The sequence below is a fragment of the Jaculus jaculus genome, chromosome 3 (assembly GCF_020740685.1).
Source record: "Jaculus jaculus isolate mJacJac1 chromosome 3, mJacJac1.mat.Y.cur, whole genome shotgun sequence".
NCBI classification, from domain to species: domain Eukaryota; kingdom Metazoa; phylum Chordata; class Mammalia; order Rodentia; family Dipodidae; genus Jaculus; species Jaculus jaculus.
In genome coordinates, this window is record NC_059104.1 from 129,867,407 (window position 1) to 129,883,422 (window position 16,016).

Sequence of the window (16,016 nt, forward strand, 5' to 3'; positions counted from 1 at the left end):
GCTTCCCTGACTGCACCTGTGCACCCTTTCTAATGCTCAGAATTCTCTCCTGGGACAAAGAAGTCTATTCCACATTGGCCAAAGGCATAGCAGGACTTCCACTCATCCTGACCTCATGGCATTGTTGAGGTGAGGAGGAGTTGGGGCTTTGCTCATGTACAGAAGCACCCATTGGCACTTGCAGGTGTATCCATTCTTCCCAACGTAGATCAGGTATTCTCCCTTTGTTAATCACAATAGTACCGCATGTGGTCCAAAATCACAGTGGTCTACTCACCTGAGCAGGACAAAATGGAGTGTTCCTCCTGGGGACAAGGGTACCTGAGTCTGAAAGAGCAAAGGTCAAGAAGTGAGCTGCGCAAAGAGCCACAACCCATATAGTAGCCCGGAGTGAGGCGATTTATCGCAGCCAGATTCAATTTGGTTCATGCGTACTTCACTGGGAGGGCAAACATTGGACAATTTCTCCTCATGTGCCATGAGAAATGGCTTGGGGACTTCAGCTCCCAAATTCCTTGCCCTTGCCAAAGCACTTCAGACCACACTCCCATTTCTGGAAGGAAAATTTTTGCCTGGGCCTCAGCGTAATCCTGTTGAGCATGATTTTTATGTCATCATCTCTCTTCATGACAGGAAGATTGTCATCATTGACCCAGGACAAGACCAAGCTCTCCCCAAGCATGCTTTGTTCACAGGTCCCTGTGTAGCCTTACAGCACAAGGAGAGTGAATCAGGAGGCAGGATATCCACTGGACTTAGAGATGGTCTCTTGCGCACCTGTAGGCATCAGGAAAGGGAGTACTCAGGGTCTACCTCCCCTTGGCCTTTAGTATGAAAAAGAAGAAAGCACACAAGATATGGCGTGGGATGCCACAGTGGAGCTTGATGTCTACCTATGGACTGCGCTGATCATTTCTCAGTTCGGAACTACATGGGGAGGAACAAGACACATACTCCGTGGACGTGGGAAAAGCTTTGTCAATCCTATTCACTGCTGCTGTGTCCTTGATTCCCCTGATTATGCTTGGGCAAAGGCGGCCCTCTTGACAACTAACACGACTTTGTACAAATTTCTTGCTCCAAATTTGGACCCAGCAGGAATTATACACCTCTGTGGCCTATCACTTGCTTTCCAGTAAACAATGAGATCTGTAGATATACATTTTCGAATTCCTCGTAGCTCTGCGTCTAGGCCTTTGGGGATTGTGTCCTTTGTGAACCAGTCCCTCATGGCCAACTTTGGGCCACAACCCAATGGACAGAGGACTCTGTTTGACACTAAGACTTTTGTTGGAGGAACCCTCCCCTGGAAACACACATGCGCTGTGTCTCATCTACATGTGTGTAACATTGATGGGACAGTTGCTTGACATGGACTGCCCTTTAGATCTATTTGGTACCAAGGCGTTCAGGATGCAAACACCTGGAGGGGGTCCTGCACAAGGAAGTCCCTATCAATCCTGTCCAGAGAAGATATATTGAAGAGGGGAAGCAGCAGAACAACAAATATGCCCCGTCTCTGATTCACTTTTAACTGCTTACAGCTCAAGTCCTTTCCTGATGCAGGGACCCTAGCTCGGTGTGCCTTCCATCCTCGGCTGTTGGCCTTAAGCTTCAAAATAGAAACCACAGTGGGGAAGGACGATCTGGGGAGGTTCCCTTGCCTTCAGGTCCAACAGAACCCCTTCACTCAAGGACATGCCCATAGTCAGTGGCCAATATGTTTGCAGATCTAAGGCCCACATTATCTCTGAGGAGCCTTTTCTGGCGGCTACTGATCCAACCTGCTAATAATCAGGGATGTCCACATCCTCCCTGGACTCAAGTCCCTATGTGTCTAGTGGGGGCCACCCTTCCTTACTCAGGCACTGAGACATGGTTTGGGTAGATAAGAAAGAGATATGGCTGTCCTGAGCAGTAAATGCCTCACCTGGCTCTTCCAATCACAACATACCTTCTGAATGAACACCTGGGCATCTTCTCGGGCTATCCACACACGGTCCTTAATGGACCAAAGTCCTAGAGGTCCAGTCCCACATGTAGGACAATGACATGTGTACTCCTGGCAAAGAGGTCTCAATGGAAGACAAAACATAAGGATGGGAGGTTAACACAAAGGGATAGCCCTTATTGGATCCCTGCAAGTGGTCACCACTGAGCAGGAAGATCTATGTGATACTTCCGTACTGTGGAGAGACGGGCTGGAAATGACAAGTGCCCATGATCCTACGCTTAAGCATGGCCATGGAGACTTCGGTATATGAAAATTTGTGCATGTATGGGGAGCCAAGACTGCCGACAACCCACGTCCATGTAAGTGCATCCTTGGCTGGGCCTCAGCGTAATCCTATTGAGCATGATTTTTATGTCATCACCATTCTTCATGACAGAAAGTGTATCATCATTGACCCAGCACAGAACCTATCACGCCCCTACCAAGCATGCTTCCTCTCTGGGCCCACTGTTTGCTTACCAGGTCAGACAGCAGCTCAAAGGCATGAGCTACAGTAGTATCAGAGAAGGTGTCGTGAGCTTCTGGAGGCCTCCGACAAAGAGTTTCCAGATGGTGTCTCTCCGCCTTTGACCTCTGTGTGAATAGAGAGAAGCCAGATGTCCTGCCCGCCTGAATCACAGGGTTGCAACGTACACTGGGCTCTGATGGCTGCTTATTGACGGAATGGATCATTTCTGAATTATAATCTTTCTGGGAGGCCCAAGACAAAGGATCTACTTGGTATGTGCAAGCTTAGCAGGACCTTCCATTTCTGAGAATCAACTTGTGATGGTTGGCTAAAAGGGCCCCTGCTGAACACTACTGTCCATTTTCATCGTACACATTCTTAGTTCTAAAGATAATTGCAACCCACCAGAACAAGTGTTGTCTGTATCCTCTATATGGTTCTAGGGATCTTCTTAAAATGGGAGTCTATTGGCACATATGGCCAGTCACATCTCACATCCCTATATGTGAAGAATGGAATATATAGAGGGAGCGTACATCACATCCCTTTTGTGGATGCTCTGTGGAGTCAGACCCATGGCTGAATGTTTGCGCAGGGTTTCCTTAATGGACTAGCCCCTCATGGCAGATGCTGGGAGGGAATATAGTGCAAAAAGTGGATCTGTTCCTATCCAAAACTTTCCTTGTTGCCTGATCTCCCTGGACCGGCCCATATTCTCTAGCACTCAGTCTACAAGGGCATACAATGATGGAAAAGCGCCTTAGTATGGACATCTCTCTAAGGAGAGCATACCCGGGCACTTAGGCTTAGTTCAACTGGAAACCTGTTTCATCAGGAATCCATGGCCAGAGAATTATCAAGTCCGGTGGAGTGCCAAGATCACACTGGAACACAGCACTTGTCCTATGCACATTACCCATGTAATATCATTTCCTGAATGTGAGCTCTCACGTGCTTCCTGCTCTATGTGCCTCAGGCACTTTCCCTTGGCCTCCATCGGGAACCACAGAGCTGACTCTAGATGTGTTCTGTGTCCCAGGAATCAAGGGTCGGAAATGACAATCCAAGCCAGACAAATGACAATGGGCAGTTGGCCAAGAGGCTTGCCACTCTGAGGAAACAAGGGCCTTGAGACCTCTTGTACGGCTTCCCCAACTGTACTTGTGCTACCTTTCTAATGCTCAGAATTCTCTCCTGGGACACAGAAGTCTATTTCACATTGGCCAAAGGCATAGCAGGACTTCCACTCATCCTGACCTCATGGCTTTGGTGATGTAAGGAGGAGTTGGGGCTTTGCTCAGGCACAGAAAGCACCCACTGGCTCTTGCAGGTCTATCCTTTCTTCCCAAATTATGTCATATGTTCTTCCTTTGTTAATCACAATAGCACCTTATGTGGTACAAAATCACAGTGATCTACTCACCTGAGCAGGACAAAAAGGTGTGTTCCTCCTGGGGACAAGGGTACCTCAGTCTGAAAGAGCAAAGGTCAGGAAGGGAGTTGCGCAAAGTGCCACAGCCCATATAGTAGCCTGGCGTGAGGCGATCTTTGGCAGCCAGATCTGATTTGGTGCACGCTTACTTCACTGGGAGGGCAAACATTGGACAATTTCTCCTCATATGCCATGAGAAATGGCTTGGGGACTTCAGCTCCCAAATTCTTGGCCCTCGCCAAAGCACTTCAAACCACACTCCCATTTCTGGATGGGGGATATTGCCTGGGCCTCAACGTAATCCTATTGAGCATGATTTTTATGTCATCATCTCTCTTCATGACAGGAAGATTGTCATCATTGACCCAGGACAAGACCGAGCCCTCCCCAAGCATGCTTTGTTCACAGGGCCCTGTGTAGCCTAACAGGGAGAGGAGAGTGAATCAGAAGGCAGGATATCCACCAGACTCAGTGATGGTCTCTTGAGCACTTGTAGGCATCAGGAAAGGGAGAACTCAGGGTCTACCTCACCTTGGCCTTTAGTATGAAAAGGAAGAAAGCATACAAGATAAGGCTTGGGATGCCACAGTGGAGCTTGATGACTGCCTACAGACTGTGCTGATCATTTCTTTGTTCGGACCTACCTCGGCAGGCAGAAGACACAGACTCCAGTGGACGTTGGAAAAGCTTCACCAATCCTATTCTCAGCTGGTGTGGCCCCAATTCCCCTGATTATGCTTGTGCAAAGGTGACCCTCTTGACAACTAACACGACTTTGCATCCTGTATAATCGTACTAATTGCTTGCTCCAAATTTGGACCCAGCAGGAAAACACACCTCTTAGCCTATCACTTGCTCTCCAGTAAACAATGAGATCTGTAGATATATATTTTGGAAGTCTCCGTAGCTCTGCATCTAGGCCTTTGGGGATTGTGTCCTTTGTGAACCAGACCCTCATGGACAACATCGGGGCACAACCAAATCTACAGAGGACTCTGTTTGACATTAAGACTTTTGTTGGGAGAAACCCTCTTCTGGACAAGCACACGTGCTCTGTGTCTCATCTACATGAGCTTAACGTTGATGGGACAGCTGCTTGATATGGACTGCCCTGAAGATCTATTTGGTTCAAAGGCCTTCTGGATGCAAACACCTGGAGGGGGTCCTTCAGAAGGAAATCCCAAGCAATCATGTCTGGAGAAGATATATTGAAGAGGGGAAGCAGCAGGACAACAAATATGGCCCCTCTCTGATTCACTTTTAACTGCTTACAGCTCAAGTCCTTTCCTGATGCAGGGACCCTAGCTCGGTGTGCCCTCCATCCTCGGCTGTTGCCCTTAGCCTTCAAAATAGAAACCACGGTAGTGAAGGAATATCTGGGCAGCGTCCTTTACGTCCAGGTCCAAACATCCCCTTGAATCATGTACCTGCCAATAGTCAGGTGGCCAATGTGTTCGCAGATCTAAGGCCCTCATAATCATAGGGGAGCCTTTTCTGGCAGCGTCTGGACTCATCTTCTAATCGTCAGGGATGCCCACATCCTCCCTGGATTCAATTCCCTATGGGTCAAGTGGAGGCCAGCCTTCCTTACTCATGCAGTGAGACATGGTTTGTGAAGAAAAGAATGAGAAAGTGCTGTTCTCAGCAGCAAAGTCCTCAACTGGGTCTAGTGGAGGCCACCCTTCCTTACTAATGCACCGAGACATGGTTTGGGTAGATAAGAAAGAGATAGTGCTGTCCTCAGCAGCAAAATGCCTCAACTGGCTCTCGAATCACAACATACCTTCCCAATGAACACCTGGGGATCTTCTCGGGATATCCACACTTGGTCCTTCATGGACCAAAGTCCTAGAGGTCCAGACACCCATGTAGGACAACAGATGGGGTACTCCAGGCAAACAGGTCTCAATGGAAGCCAAAACATAAGGAAGGGAGGTTAACAAAGAGGGATAGCCCTTACTGGATCCCTGCAAGAGGTCACCCTGAGCACCAAGATCTGATGTGGTATTTCTGTACTGTGCAGTGACGGGCCAGAAACGACAAGTGCCCATGATCCTACGCTTAAGCATGGCAATGGAGACTTCAGTATATGAAAATTTGCGCATGTACAGGTAGCCAAACCTGCCGACACCCCACATCCATGTAAGTGCATCCTTGACTGGGCCTGAGTGTAATCCTATTGAGCATGATTTTTATGTCATCACCACTCTTCATGAAAGAAAGCGTATCATCATTGACCCAGGACAGAACCTATCACACCCCTACCAAGCATGATACCTCTCTGGGCCCACTGTTTGCTTACCAGGTCAGACAGCAGTTCCAAATGTATGAGCTACAGGAGACTCAGAGAAGGTGCCTTGAGCTTCTGGAGTCATCTGACAAAGTAAGTTTCCAGAGGGTGTCTCTCTGTCTTTGACCTCTGTGTGAATAGAGAGAAGCAAGATATCCTGCCGACATGAAACATGGAGTTGCAAAGTACACTGGGCTCTGATGGCTGCTTATTGACTGAATAGATCATGTCAGATGTCTGACCTTCCTGGGAGGCCAAAACAAAGGATCTTCTTGGTATGTGTGAGCTTAGCAGAATCTTCCATTTCTGAGAATTTACGGGTGATGGTTGTCTGAAAGGGCCCCTGCTGAACACTACTACCCATTTCCATCCTACACATTCCTAGTTCTGAAGAAAATTGCAACCCATGGGAACAAGTATTGTTTGTATCCTCGATATGGTTCTAGGGAATCTTCCTAAAAGGGGAGTCTATCAGGACATATTGCTAGTCACCGCTCACATCCCTACATGTGAACAATGGAATATGTAGAGGGAGCATACATCACGTCCTTGTTGTGGATGCTCTGTGGAGTCATACCCATGGCTGAAGGTTTGCACAGGGTGTCCTCAATGGACTAGCCCCTCATGGCAGGTGCTGGGAGAGAATATAGGGCAAAAAGGGATCTCTTCCTCTCCAAAACTTTCCTTATTGCCTGATCTCCCTGGACCTGCCCATACTCTCTAGCACTCACTCTACAAGGGCATACCATGATGGAAAAGTGCCTTAGTATGGACGTCTCTCTAAGGAGAGCATACCCGGGTACTGAGGCTTAGTTCAATTGGAAGCCTGTTTCATCAGGAATCCACAGCCAGAGAAGAATCATCAAGGCTGGTTTAGGGGCAAGACCACACTGGAACACAGCACCTGTCCTATGCACATCACCCATGTAATATCATTTCCTGAAGAAGGGCTGTCCCCTGCTTCCTCCTGTATGTGACTCGGGCTCTTTACCTAGGCCTCCATCAGGATCCACAGAGCTGACTCCAGATGTGTTCTGGGTCCTGCTAATCAAGGGTCGGAAATGACAATCAAAGGCAGACACATGCCAATGGGCTGTTGTCGAAGAGGCTCGCCACTCTGCGGATACATGGGCCTTGAGAACTCTTGTATGGCTTCCCTGACTGCACCTGTGCTTCCTTTCTAATTCTCAGAATTCTCTTCCAGGACACAGAAGTCTATTCCACATTGGCCAAAGGCATAGCAGGACTTCCACTTGTCCTGACCTCATGGCTTTGTTGAGGTAAGGAGGAGTTGGGGATTTTCTCAGCCACAGAAGCACACACTGGCACTTGCAGGTCTATCCTTTGTTCCCAAAGTAGATCAGATGTCTCCCTTTGTTAATCACAATAGTATCTGAAATGGTACAAAACCACAGTGGTCTACTCACCTGAGCAGGACAAAAAGGTGTGTTCCTCCTGGAGACGAGGGGACCTGCATCTGAAAGAGCAAAGTTCAGGAAGGGAGCTGCTCAAAGAGCCACAGCTCATATAGTAACCTTGTGTGAGTCGGTCTTTGGCAGCCAGATCAGATTTGGTGCATGCTTATTTCACTGGGAGGGCAAACATTGGACAATTGCTCCTCATATGCTATGAGAAATGGCTTGGGGACTTCAGCTCCCAAATTCCTGGCCCTCACCAAAGCACTTCAGACCACACTCCCATTTCTGGAAGGAGGATTTTTCCTGGGCCTCAGCGTGATCCTATTGAGCATGATTTTTATGTCATCATCTCTCTTCATGACAGGAAGATTGTCATCATTGACCCAGGACAAGACTGAGCCCTCCCCAAGCATGCTTTGTTTACAGGGCCCTGCGTAGCCTTACAGGGCGAGGAGAGTGAATCTGAAGGCAGGATATCCACTGGGCTCAGAGATGGTCTCTTGTGCACCTGTAGGCATCAGGAAAGGGAGAACTCAGGGTATACCTTCCTTTGGCCTTTAGTATGAAAAGGAAGAATGCACACAAGATATGCCGTTGAATGCCACACTGGAGCTTGATATTTGTCCACGGACTGCGCAGATCATTTCTCAGTTTGGACCTACCTGGGGATGCACAAGACCCAGATTCCAATGGACCTTGGACAAGCTTTGCCAATCCTATTTTCAGGTGTTGTGTCCCTGATTCTCCTGATTATGCTTGGGCAAAGGCGCCCCTGTTGACAACTAACACGACTTATGTCCTTCATAATCGTATCTAATTTCTTTCTCTTAATTTGGACCCACCAGGAATTACTCACCTGTGTGGCCTCTCACTTGCCTCTCAAGTATACAATGAGATATGTAGATATATCTTTTGGAAGTCCCTGTATCTCTGAGCCTAGGCCTTTGGGGTTGGTGCCCTTGTGAAGCAGACTCTCATGGCCACCTTTGTGCCACAACTCAATGGACAGAGGACTCTTTTCGACATTATGACTTTTGTTGGGAGAAAACCCTGTCCTGACCATGCACACGTACTCTGTGTCTCATCTGAAAAAGCATAACGTTGATGGGATAGCTGCTTGTAAGTGACTGCCCTCTAGATGTATTTGGTTCCAAAGCCTTCAGGATGCAAACACCTGGAGGGGTCTTTCAGAAGGACATCCTGAGCAATCATGTCCAGAGAGCATATATGGAAGAGGGGAAGAAGGAGGACAAAAAATGTGTCCCCTCTCTGTTTCACTTTTAACTGCTTACATCTCAAGTCCTTGCCTGATGCAGGGACCCTACCTTGGTGTGCCCTTCATCCTTTTCTGTTGCCCTTAGCTTACAAAATAGAAACCACAGTGCTGAAGGAAGATCTGGGTAGGGTCCCTTGCATCCGAGTTCCAACACAACCCCTTGACTCAAGGACATGCCCATAGGCAGGTGGTCAATATGTTCTCAGATCTAAGGCCCTCATGATCTCCCGGGAGCCTTTTCTGGCGGCATCAGGTCTCACCTTCTTCTAATTAGGGAATTCCACATCCTCCCTGGATGCAAGTCCTTTTTGGTCAAGGCGATGCCACCCTTCCTTACTCATGCACAGACACATGGTTTGGGTAGATAAGAACGAGATAGTGCTGTTCTTAACAGCAAAAAGTATCAACTGGTTCTTCTAATCACAACATACCTTCCTATTGAACACCTGGGGATCTTCTCTGGCTAGCCACACTTGGTTCTTCGCAGATCAAGGTCCAAGAGGTCCAGTCTCCCACGTAGAACAATGGCTGGGGTACTCCTGGCAAAGAGGTCTCAATGAAAGACAAAACATAAGAAAGGGAGGTTAACAAAGAGTGATAGCTCTTACTGGATCCCTGCACGAAGTCACCCCTGAGCAGCAAGATCTGGTTGGCTGAAAGGACCCCTGCTGAACACTACTACCCTTTTTCGTCCTACACATTCCTAGTTCTGAAGAAAATTGGAACCCATGGGAACAAGTGTTGTCTGTATCCTCGATATGGTTCTATGGAATCTTCCTCAAATAGGAGTCTATCAGGACATAGGGCCAGTCACATCTCACGTCCCTACATGTGAGCAATGTAATATGTAGAGGAGCATACATCACGTCCCTGTTGTGGATGCTCTGTGGAGTCAGACCCATGGCTGAAGGTTTGCGCATGGTGTCCTCCATGGACTAGCCCCTCATGGCAGGTGCTGGGAGAGAATATAGGGAAAAAAGGGGATCTGTTCCTCTCCAAAACTTTCCTTGTTGCCTGATCTCCCTGGACCGGCCCATACTCTCTAGCACTCAGTCTACAAGGGCATACCATGATGGAAAAGCACCTTAGTATGGACGTCTCTCTAAGGAGAGCATACCCGGGTACTGAGGCTTAGTTCAACTGGAAGCCTGTTTCATCAGGAATCCATGGCCAGAGAAGAATCATCAAGGCCGGTGGAGGGCCAAGACCACACTGGAACACAGCACCTGTCCTATGCACATTACCCATGTAATATCATTTCCTGAAGTAGGGCTGTCCCTGCTTCCTACTCTATGTGACTCTGGCTCTTTCCCTAGGCCTCCATCAGGATCCACAGAGCTGACTCCAGATGTGTTCTGGGTCCTGCGAATCAAGGGTCGGAAATGACAATCCAAGCCAGACATATGCCAATGGGCTGTTGGCCAAGAGGCTCGCCACTCTGTGGACACAAGGGCCTTGAGACTTCATGTTCACCTTCCTGAGTGCACCTGTGCTCCCCTTCTAATGTTCAGAATTCTCTCCAGGGACCCAGTAGGCTATTCCACATTGGCCAAAGGCAGAGCATGACTTATACTGGTCTTGACCTCATGGCTTTGTTGAGATGAGGAGGATTTGGGGCTTTTCTCATGCACAGAAAGCACCCACTTACCCTTGCAGGTGTATACTTTCTTCTCCAAATAGATCAGAGGTTCTCTCTTTGTCAATCACAATACTATCTGCTGTGGTACAAATTCATAGTTGCCTACTCCCCTGAGCAGGACAAAAATGTGTATTCTGCTTGGTGACAAAATGTCTTGAATGTGAAAGAGCAAAGGTCAGGAAGGGAGCTATGCAAATAGCTAGACCCCATATAGTAGCCGGGTGTGAAGTGATCTTCAGCAGCCAGATCTAAGGCATGTGTAGTTCATTGGGCAGGCAAAGATTGGATAATTTTCACTTATATGTCATGAGAAATGGCTTGGAGACTTCAGTTCCCAAATTCTTGACCCTTGCCAAAGCACTTCAGACCACACTCCCATTTCTCGAAGTAGGATATTGCCTGAGCCTCAGCGTAATCCTATTGAGCATGATTTTTATGTCATCACCTCTCTTCGTAACAGGGAGTTTGTTATCATTTCCCCAGGACAAGAGTGAGCCCTTCCCAAGCATGCTTCTACTCTGAGCCATAGGTTTGCTTACCATTGAACGTGAGAGAATCAGAAGGCATGAATGAGATCTTGGACTCAGAGATGGTGTCTTAGGTATCTTTACAGATCCAGGAAAGTGTTTACAGGTTGCTGTCTCTCCTTTGAATTCTGTATGAAAAGGAGCAGGCAGATGTCCCACTAATCTAATTCACAACATTGCTTGTCACAGTGGGCTGTGACTGCTTCCCCAAGTAATAATATATCTGCATTTTGACCTATCTGGGAGGCACTCAAACCCATTTCTGTTTACCTAGGATTAGCTAAGAGGAGGCCAGTCTCACCTCTCATGGACTGGCATCTTTTGCAGGTTGTTTGGAGCAGACTGACCTCCTGATCTGTACCATATATTTTATTCCTGCTCATTCCCACTTTGTGCACAAAATTGGGCCCAGTAGGATCATCCCAGCTCATGGATGTGGCTGTCCACAATTAGAACTTACTCAGGCCTCTGGCATCATATTCCGTTTCATATCAGACATCCCTTCCCAGTGAGCAATGAGATCTGTTGACACATTTATGTGGATGTCCCTAACATTGATGCTTTGTGGTAGCAACTCTGATCCTGGGTCATTTGAGTGGTGTTCTCTGTGGACTACCCTGTTGTTGCAGACACATGGTCAGGACAAATGCTGTAAAAGGCTTTTCTAATCTCTAATACTTTTCTTAGTGCTCATATTCTCCTGACCTTAGCCCACTTCTTGGACTCAATCTCAATCTAGAATTGTGTCGAGTTGATGGAAAAACTCCTTGAAATAGACTGTTCTCCATAATGTAAGTGTACTGCAGATCTTAGGCTGATCAGGACTGGGAAGCTCTTTTAGTTGGAATCTCTAGGGATTCCTGTCTAGGGAAGTTGCATCAAAGCCAGGAGATTAGCAGATGCAGACTGCCACCTTCACCATCCTGTTCAGTAGGAGAATTTTGGAAAGCCCCGAGGCAGGGTTCTCACCTTTCTCTGATTCTAGATGTCTCTGACTCTTGCCATTGTTCTCAAACAGGAACCACAGAGCTGAAACCAGAGCCCTTGTTGTAGTCCTGCAGCAAATCTGGTTTGATACCTCCCCATGCTGCACTTGGAGAGCAAGAAAGGCCAATCAGCCCTTCTAGGCCCTTCAGGGAAAGCCTCAGCAACATCAGTCTCAGATTGTTTGTCCTAGAAGGGGGAGCTCCAGACTGTACCCTTATTGCTTTTTTATTTTCTCTATTAGTTATGTACATTCTCAGTGTGTAAACACCCATGTTGATATCGTTGTTAGCCTCCTCCCTGTCCTCCCCCCTCCGAAGGGACCCTCCTCATTGGGGATTGTGGGTTGTGCATTGTGGGGTTAGCCATCAGTTATGGGAAGAGGCAATGTCTATGTGCATAATGTCCCAACTTGTGGCTCTAACAATCTTTCCATTCCCTGTTCCATGAATTTCCATGAACCATGTTGGGTTCATTTTAGGTCTGCTTTAGTGGTGAGGTCTTGGGAGCCTGTGTGGTTTGGTAGGAGTTGAGTGTTCTCTGTGTCTATCTTCACCCTTGTGGAACCCTCATTTCTAGAACTGGATTCTTGGATGGGCCTCAGTGTAACCATGTCATGGCCTCTCTTTGTTACTGGAAGGTGGTCCTCATTGATTCACAAGGAGTCAGACTCTTCCCCAAGCATACTATCACATTTGGCCCTATCTTTGCTTAGTTTTGGAACAATGCATATCAGGGTGCACAAGATATTGTGGACTCAATGATTGTGTTTTGGGTACTTCCATGTGTCCAGGGATAAATATTGCTGGGGGCTGCCTCTCAGGAATCAGTTTCTGCTTTAAAAGGAATGAAACTCTGGTCTAGTTCTACTATACTCTGTTCAGCACAACCTTAGCCAATCTTTGCCCATAACCCAGTGAATTTATTGATCCTTAATTGTAACTGCACATTTCAATCCTTGTACTCTGGTCTTGCTGGATCTTGTTATGTTCATAGGTCACTCTGTGGTGCTGGCATTCCTAGACTATGGGTCCATGACCATAAACCTTATCTTCCAGATGTCACATTTTACCATTGTACATTTTTTACTTCATGCACATTTAGGGGATCAAGCTGAATCAAGTTCTGTTGAACTCACTGGTGGCCAAAATCTTCACAAGAGAGGACTCCATTTGGTGATCCATGCTCAGGTCCCTGTCCAACCTTCCTATCTTATGAACACTATTGTCTACTTCCATGTTACGTATGAAATCCCTTACCAAGAGAGCTTCCAGTGATAGTCTTTGAGCCTTTGCCTTTGTGAGTTGAGTTCTCCATAGTCTTCCACACAGGGTGAGGAAAAAGGATGCAGATGGATGTGACAATCCCTAACATTTTTCTTCTTAACATTCCCCTCCCAGCCTGCAGTCACATATGAAACTCACTCTAGCTGTGGGAAAACTTGGGTCCTAAGTAACTTCAGTATTGGATAGCTACAAAACAACATGACACCCATCTCTGATGCTGACACATTTAGATGGTCTCTCAAGCATGAATCTGTAAGAAGCCCTTGCTGAGCAGTATCATCAAGGATACGAGACCATAAATCCCTGGATAGTACTCTTTCCTTACTATTGCTAAAATGGGTACTTTGGGAATTTCAAGCCCTTGCTGGAGGCAGTGTATCCTTGTGGCCTTGTCCCATGCTGCCTCTGGAAGCTGCCCTTACTCTAAACTCTATGAACCTCAGAGTTAAAGCCAGATCTCTATAATAGAACCCTGACTCCAGGACCACAGCTTCATTGATACTAATATGTGCCCAGAGTTAGATTGCCAGACATATTCAGGATGCTTTCTTCTGTCAGAAGGCTATGATGACACAATGTGCCCCTACTCTAATGTTAACTTTGCTCAATGTCTAGTGTTCATGGATATAAATTTCCTTCTTTAATGCTATTTTTCTTGAATCTGTATAGCATGCATCAATGTAGTTTGTATGCTGTGTGTATGTGTGAGAGAGAGAGTGAGTGATATCTGTATGTGCTCATGTGGTATCTTGTATGCTCTCTTAATGTATCACATGTCCATGGCTGTGGTGAGTTGAAAACTTCTTATGGTTCTATCACTCCTCACATATTCTTCCTTGGAATAGATTCTCTTTCTGAATCCTTATATTACCATTCATGTGTTCCAGTAAGTTTTTGGTCTCCAAATTCCATTATTCTGGAGTTACATGCACTTGTTTCCTTCTTGGTTGTCTGCATGGTTTCTGGAGAAACTCAGGTGGTCTAAGGTCCTCTCATTCCCTCATGTATACATGGGAAGTGCATATAATCCTGGAACCATCCCTCTGTCCTTAAAGCTATTTTTGGTATATGAGAGGTTCATGCATGCAGAAGAAACCCAGAAGCTAGGTTTTGTTCAGGTCCATATATTCCCATGTGGTGGTGTACTCTCACCTTCATTGTTCATGGCTCACTATCCAAGTGGTCCAATTACTTGAGGACAGTGCAGTGTCACTGACCTGGACAGGTCTGTACTGAAAGACAAAATGTCAGATAGGGAACTCAAAAAAGAATGAATTGAACTTGGAGTCAAGAGAACCACCCTATTTAGGCAGATCTGATTAGTGGTGCTGCCATATTGGTAAGCACCTAGACATACTAGGAACCACTACAGTTGACTTCAGGGCTTTATGGTCTTTATCCTCAGGGTGTGGCTCTTATAGGGGACTAAAGACTACATTTATTTCCACTTATGTCCCTGGATCCTTGTTTGAACTTCTGTGTAAAACATGAGTTTTATGTTATCACCTCTCTTCATAACAATATATGGTGTAATTATTGACCCAAGTTGAGACAGAACCCTCACATCCAGCAGGCTTCCATAGCATTGCTTGCCAGTTGATGTCAGTGTCAGGAGGCACAATGTAAGATGGAAAATTTTCTGGTGTACTTTGCATAGCTAATGGACCAAGGATGGGGGGTTTCAAATGTATCTTCTGATACAATATCTTCGTGAAAAAAAATGATACAGTTGTCACATTTACCTATTACTGTTTTTTTGGGTGTGGAATTGGCTTATTGCACCCCACTCACTAAATGATTTGTGACCCATCTGGGAACCCTTAGACTACCAGTACAGCTGACAAAAGATATTTAAGATATTCATTCACTGTGGCTTGGCTCAACTTATTATTAGCACACAACCACTGGCCTTGTGACCAAGATAATTGCATTTAACTCTACAAATTTCTACTTCAAGTATATATGAGAAACCAATCATGACCAAGCATAGTTGACATGGTCCTTGGCCAACAGAGCTTCTCTAGAAATGACATAAACCTGGAATACATAAGCATAGGGACTTCCCCCAGTCAGATATCCCTACCTTGTGAACAGTATTATCCCTCTATCTGCCATGTAGTTACTAGATAAAATTCCTTAAATATTTACCTGGAATTTTATCAGTTTAATTGAGTTTCATGTGTATGAAGTCACAATGTTTATCTGTTGTTCTATTGCCTGGATTTTTTCATGTTTCTGATTTTTCTGTGTTACCTTTATATACCTGCTCATTTTCATGTCTATCTTGACTTCAGAGCATGCTTTCTTTATGCGACTTTTTCATGAAGCCTAAATCTCCAATAACACGTAATAAGAGGACATAATTTTTTTTGCAACACCAACTTCTCCAAATCTTATAAGATAAAAAAGCATACTTGAAATCAATTATAGTCCTCTATAACCTCTGCCATGACTATGTAATGGAGAAAGGCAAAATTACTAGTGTATGCTATGAAATTTAAGATTATTAAAGGTAATGACATAAAATTGGGCCAGTTTGTCTGGCATATGCAGAGTAAACAAGTTGTGCTGTGGCAACTGTTTGTCTATTTTTTTTTCTCACTCACACACTCTTTTGCTCAAAACTAAAAACAAAACAAAACAAAACAACAACAACAAAAAACAACTCAATGAATCAAGCTATAAAACAAACCCCACAATGG

At 46.0% G+C, this 16,016-nt stretch overlaps 6 non-coding genes and 1 pseudogene across 6 annotated transcripts; all 7 read right to left on the minus strand.

The window, feature by feature from the left end:
- Positions 1 to 574: 574 nt before the first annotated feature.
- On the minus strand, positions 575 to 654 carry LOC123459774. The gene has a single exon (XR_006636512.1). It is a non-coding gene; the product is annotated as a small nucleolar RNA SNORD115 (small nucleolar RNA).
- A 1,677-nt stretch (positions 655 to 2,331) lies between these two features.
- On the minus strand, positions 2,332 to 2,411 carry LOC123459810. The gene has a single exon (XR_006636548.1). It is a non-coding gene; the product is annotated as a small nucleolar RNA SNORD115 (small nucleolar RNA).
- Positions 2,412 to 4,181: 1,770 nt separating this feature from the next.
- LOC123459771 lies at positions 4,182 to 4,261 on the minus strand. The gene has a single exon (XR_006636509.1). It is a non-coding gene; the product is annotated as a small nucleolar RNA SNORD115 (small nucleolar RNA).
- Positions 4,262 to 6,054: 1,793 nt separating this feature from the next.
- Positions 6,055 to 6,134, minus strand: LOC123459843. Its single transcript, XR_006636580.1, has one exon. It is a non-coding gene; the product is annotated as a small nucleolar RNA SNORD115 (small nucleolar RNA).
- A 1,773-nt stretch (positions 6,135 to 7,907) lies between these two features.
- LOC123459775 lies at positions 7,908 to 7,987 on the minus strand. Its single transcript, XR_006636513.1, has one exon. It is a non-coding gene; the product is annotated as a small nucleolar RNA SNORD115 (small nucleolar RNA).
- Positions 7,988 to 10,918: 2,931 nt separating this feature from the next.
- Positions 10,919 to 10,998, minus strand: LOC123459848. Its single transcript, XR_006636585.1, has one exon. It is a non-coding gene; the product is annotated as a small nucleolar RNA SNORD115 (small nucleolar RNA).
- A 3,786-nt stretch (positions 10,999 to 14,784) lies between these two features.
- Positions 14,785 to 14,857, minus strand: LOC123459851 (annotated as a pseudogene).
- Positions 14,858 to 16,016: the final 1,159 nt, after the last annotated feature.